The sequence below is a fragment of the Vulpes vulpes genome, chromosome 13, assembly GCF_048418805.1.
Source record: "Vulpes vulpes isolate BD-2025 chromosome 13, VulVul3, whole genome shotgun sequence".
NCBI classification, from domain to species: domain Eukaryota; kingdom Metazoa; phylum Chordata; class Mammalia; order Carnivora; family Canidae; genus Vulpes; species Vulpes vulpes.
The window spans coordinates 152395048-152401059 of NC_132792.1; the positions used below are offsets into that span (position 1 = coordinate 152395048).

The 6012-nt window shown below is 45.8% G+C and overlaps 1 pseudogene; it reads right to left on the bottom strand.

Annotated features, from left to right (window-relative positions):
• Positions 1–3205: 3205 nt before the first annotated feature.
• LOC112907153 (dnaJ homolog subfamily A member 1 pseudogene) lies at positions 3206–4421 on the bottom strand (annotated as a pseudogene).
• Positions 4422–6012: the final 1591 nt, after the last annotated feature.

Consider the following 6012-nt stretch of genomic DNA (forward strand, 5'->3'; position numbering starts at 1 on the left):
TTCTAGAGTTTCCCATAGCCTCCTCTGGTTTGGTAATTCTCCAGAGTGACTCCCAGAACTCAGAAAAGTGCTACACTTCTAGTCACCATGTTATTCTAAAGGATGCAAATGAACAACCAGATGCAGAGATACACAGAGTAAGGTCTAGGAGGGTCCTGCTGCAGGAGCTTCTGCTCTCAACCGGGAAGCTCACCCGGGGCTCAGTGTCCAGAGTTTTATTTGGAGTTGCGTTAAGTAAGCATGTTGGTCGGACCAATGGCCATGTGGTTGAACTCAACCTCCTGTCCCTCTTCTCTCCCTGGCATTTGGGGGTGAGCCTCTAGGTTCCAATTGTGTAATCACATACGTTGTCTTTCTGCAGGGGTCAGCGTCTCTCCTAAAAGTATCTAAGGGCCCGCCATGAAATCACCTCCTTAGCATAAACTCAGATATATCAAAAGGGCTCCTTGTAAATAAAAATACTCCTACCACTCTAGAAATTCCAAGGGCTTGGAATTTCTGTGCCCAGAACTGGGACAGAACTTGGAAAGTTCTGTGCCCAGAACTGGGGACAAAGACCAGATACACTCTTTATTGCATCACAGCCACCAATAACTCTGTCTTGATTTCTCTAGCTAATGCTTATGTAATGGTCATATAGTTGGCTATACTCTACCCAGGATAGGACTCGTTGCTTTTTTTTTTTTTTTTTTTTTCTAGCTCTCAACAAAGAGATACTAAGAAAGCAGGGCCTCAGCAAAGCCATGCTTTGCTGCTGATTTAGAATCTTAAGCTAAAATGTGACATAACTGTGTCCTTTGTCTTCCTGGCTAATGACCAGTCATGGAATACCAATAAGATTTCCTACTTTCAGTCTTTTGAACCTGGACCCCTCTTGCTGGTGAGCTCTCCAATCAACGTCCCTCTGATACCTCTTTAAGCATCAAGCAGCTGTTTAATGCAAGGTTCTCGTCTGTTCTTTTCCCTTTTTCTTTTTCTTGGTCAGTGGATTAGCCAAGATTGATTTTTCTGCATGGCTGGGGAAGGCCTAAGGTTAAAAGATAAAAGGTAGATTTCTTTTAAATGTAATTTATATTTCTTTTCTTGGCATTAGTTCTGATAGCAACCACGGAATCACTTCAGTGTTCCAGAAACACCTGGGCCCCAACCAGATGCTGGAGCATGGCAAGCCTGGACTCCCCGCACAGCACAGCTGGGTGGTCCAGGTGGAGCTGGGTCAGATGCCATCCTCTCTCACTCTCTCTCTACCCCTCCCTTTCCATCTTCTTTCTCTCCACCCCCATCTTTCTTTCTCTGACTCCTTCCAAATTTGATTCTGCTTGCAAAACGCAACTAGACATCACACATTTATCCTACGCTACTGTTCTTTCAGGTCAGTGTGTATTTATCTTTTGCAAACTAAAGAGCTCAAGGGGAACTGTTTCTGAGTCAACCAGATGACAAAAGAACCAATTGATTCATCCGGAAAGCCTGTCAATTCAGCAGGACATCATTGGCAGGAGTGGTGTTGTGGACAAAGCTGGCCCCTGATGGACTCAATTTTCCATTTTTTTGCCAGACTTCTCTTTGGCAGCCAATAGACCCTGTCCCAATGCCATGCCAGGTGTGATGAATAACCCTCTCCACCGCTGGGTGTGTATCTTTCCATTTGCCCATGTAGCAATCCTCCCTCTGTTAAATAGCAATGGACAATTTTATAAATATTCTAGGCTAAGGGCTGGGCACTCTCTGTAGCCGGAGGCAGTGTGGTGGTGGCAGTGGTAACAAAGGGGGTGACATGAGGCTAGATAGCAGGAGAAGGAGAGAAGTGTGCAGGGTCGGAAGCTGACGTTCAATGCACGGGGCTAAGCAGGGAGAACGTTTGAGAAGATGGGGAACTTAAGAGCACAGGCAATTCAAGCTGAGCAATGCTTCAGGGGGTAACTGAGGCCATGCCCCCTGCTCCCCCACTTCCTTTCCTCCTTCCTCTTCTCCTCATTTAATTATGCTAAGATTGGAAAGGGACATTCGAGTGATCCTTACATGTGTCTCGGCCACACTTAGAGTTACATTCAAAGAGCTGGCTTTGATCCAGCCAGCCATGAGAGAGTTTCTAAATGCCAGGTTGGGGTTTCAGACAGCCAACTGGACGTCAGTCCTGATCGTTGAAGCTTCTTCTGCCATTGGGTCAATCGGTGGAGTTGGATAAACTGCCAAGAGGATTTGAGCAGTTTATCCAACCCAGTGAAGCTACAACCAAGGAACAAAATGGAAACCTTCACGTCAGTAACGGGAGATAGAAATAGGCTCACGGGCAAACTGGTTGTCAACACAAAAGGGAAAAACTGGAGAAACCAAACTGGATCAATTAGGATCCTCTTGGTTGCAGGTAATAGAAATCTACTGTGTCCAAGCTTCGGTGAAAAGGAAGTGTATTGCTCAATCCAGTTAAAATGTCCAAGGGTACACTAGCTTCGGGCACACTGGACCAGATGCCCCATCACACCTGGTGTGTCTCTCTGCCCTTCTCTGAGCTGCCTTCATTGTCAGGCACATTTTCCCCTCATAGTGGCAGGAGAGTCCCCCCAGCATTTCCAGACTCAAACTCCATCTTGTCAATACCAGGAGAGATTGAAGATAGGCTCTCCTTGGATCAATTTTGCTCATCTTTCCTGTCTGGACTAATTACTGTGACCTGGGAGACAGGATGCTCTCACCGATCAGTTGTTGGTCAGCTCCAGCTGACGTACACAGTCCAGGAGGGGGCAAGGAATGGTCCTGCTGAGAAAATAGGGGTCTTCTTTACCTAAGAGGAAAGTGCTGGCAGGAAACAAGCCAACAAGCAAAACAAAACAGATGTCCACCCCAGATGCTCTAAAGAAGCCAAAATCATAAAACTTTGAACCAAGAGCCGTCATGCACCAGGTGCTAGAATCCAGAAATAGGTCAGATCTATATGGGGACTCTAGGCTTCTGTGACAACTGCCCAGACCACATTTGGTACAAACTCATTCAGGGCCTTTCTGGCCTACTTCTGGTTGCTCATATTTATTTATTTATTTATTTATTTATTTATTTATTTATTTATTTATTTTTAACTTTTAAAACACTACTATAGTTGAATATTGAAACAAAAACAATAGCAAGTAGGGAGCTATGATTATAGTCCTTCGCTCATTCACTACTGCATATCAAATGCCAGCAGCAGTGTTACTCGCTGGCCCCATTACGAGGTCTGACACTGAACACCCTCCCGCCCCAGGATGATGTTCCTCATCTTCATGTGCTTCCCCATTGTAATGGCGCCGTCTTTCCTGATTGGGATCGAAGTCCACCAGTTCCACCTGGTCCATTTCATCAGTCTCTTCTACTTCCTTCCTCTCAGGTAGGAGTTTTTCCAGCAAGGAAAGTTTATCAGGAGAGAGAAAGCCCTTCTCAGGGAAGTTTACCTTAAATTCGATGATTAGGTGACTCTTCTCGCATGGTCTGTGATTAATTGGCATGCCTTCGTTTAGCACACACTTGGTATCCCCATCTTTGACGATCTGACATGGATGAGAGGTGATGACGATGGTTCGGTTGTCAAGAGTAGATATTGGCTTTTGAAAGCCACACCGGGCTTCAAGCAGCTGCATATCCATACGCATGAAGAGATCTTCGCCTCGTCGAGTCAAAACAGCACGGTCCTTCTGATCTAGAACAGTGATAGTATCTCCTGGTTCCAGTCCTGGTTCTTGATCTCCCTCACCATGGAATCTTATCTTCTGGCCATCTTTCATGCCTTTGTCAATACACGCTTCTAGAATCTTCTTCTCTCCAACTATCTTCCTTTTGCTGCAGCTTTTACATCTCTCTTTAGGACTGATCCGTTCCCCATGGCCCTGGCACTCCATGCACACAGACTGAATTTGCTGAACCATTCCAGGTCCTATCTGATGAATTCTTATTTGCATTTCAGTACCTCGGCAATTGGGACAACATTCGACTGCTCCTTTCTTACCACCTCGGCCTTCACATTAATCTCAAATCACATTTTTTTTGCAGAGCTAGTTTTCTTGTTGCACCATTAAATAAATCTTCTAAGGTTACTGAGAGCTGATGTACAACATTTTTACCTCTCCTTTCTCTCTGCATCCTTCCTCGTCTTCCAAAAAACACATCAAAGATGTCCATGGGGGAGCCAAAACCACCCCCAGTTCCACCTTCTTTAATTGCCTGTTCTCCTCCTTTGTCATAGAATTCCCTTTTCTTTGCATCAGAGAGCACTTCATAAGCTTGAGAAATCTGTTTAAACTTCTCTCCTTCATTTGGATTCTTATCAGGGTGGTACTTCAAGGCCAGTTTCCTGTAAGCCTTTTCCAATTCCTCCTGGGTGGCATTGAGTTTGACCCCCAAAACATCATAGTAAGTGGTTTCTTTCACCATTTTCTACAGCCGGTGAGAGGGCCGAGGCTGGTGTGGGGGAACAGGAAGGACCGCGTTGCTGGGCTCAGCTTGGGCAGCTGCCAGTCCTCTGCATCTCGAGCGTTCTGGAAAGTTCCCTCTGGTTGCTCTTAAAAGGAACTTGCCATTGCCAGGCCAGATCCCAGACACCCCATTCCAGGAGGGAATCCCTTAATGGAATTTCAGGGTGCCCTTCGGTCTTTCTCCTTTTCATCCTTTCACGCTCTGGTCTCATAACCTCACCGCCCCTCCCTGCTCCATAGGCTTGCTCATGGGTTTCTGCTGTTTCACACAGTAATCAGAAAGGATCATCTGTATGGCCATTCTAGTGAACGTAGTCACTGAGGCAGACCCCACTCTCACAGACACACAGTAGATGTCTGAGGACCTGAGTGGGAGTTTAACACGTTGGCCCACGTACTGTGGAAAATAAATGGAAGAGAGGACAGGAGGGCATAGCTACATAATCTTATAGCTGCAAAGCATAATTTTGGTCACATTTACCAAAATTTTGCAAGGAGAGGGAAAAAAAGCCCGTACTTATTGGAAGAGTGATCTTTATTTACACAGCTCCCAGGACTGGTGGTCTCACCCATAGGCCAAGCCCTGACAAAGGACACACGCCAGTGAGGACACAGGGAGGGGGAGCAGAGCTGCGGGCCATGGTGCTCAGTGGCCTAATTATCAAAGCTGCGTCTCCATCCTGTTGCTATCCATCCTGGAGGGGAATGGTGGCTGCTGCCAGCAGAGAGGAAAAATTACCCGGGCTGACGCCTCCAAATAATTGATAATTTGCCTAAATGAACAAATCAAGTAAGATTTAATTGTTGGCAGGGATTACCACCCAAGAATGGCAAAGTATATAATTGCTTAAGCATCACACATGGCTTTCCATGAGCCCCTGTGCCCTCCCCCCTTTCTTTCTTCTAAACCAAGTATAATTGTTTAATGACATTGATGGGAAATAGACTTGTGACATTATAAATGACACTTATGACAGAACTGTCAGCTGGTGACAGCTCGCTGACAGCCCCAGTGAGAAATGAATCATTTTAGATGCTTTATGATTTGCTCATTTAATGTCACAAATAAGATCTTTCCATAAAACCACACAGAATCTCGTCCCCTAAGGGACAGTCGGGTTGTAGTCTTCGCTCCAGGATGGTGGAAACTGGTGGGGTCTGGAGTCCACAGCTGGGGATATTTGGTAGTAGCTCCCCTGTACCTCCAATTCCAAGGAGAGGCTGAAATTTCCCTGGGGAATCTGCCCCCGGACAGAGTCTGAATTTAGTTTGCTCTCCTGCCGCTTGTTTAAGGAAGCTTTCAAGAGGGAAAGAGCTAACTTGTTGGGACTGATGCTAATAAAGAGAGAAAGCTGAAAAAATGGAGAGGTTATTTTTAGCTGGGTAATGGGGAGTAAATGGGGCCACCCTGTGATATGCTAAGAGATGCTTGCTCTCCTTTCTGCCTGGAACTCCCACACTCTCTGCTGGGCAGACATCTGTTAATTGCTTCCTGTTGGACTTTACTTTGACACTTGGGGAAATGGAAAGAGACTGTCTAACCATCTTTTTTTTTTTTCCTCCTCCC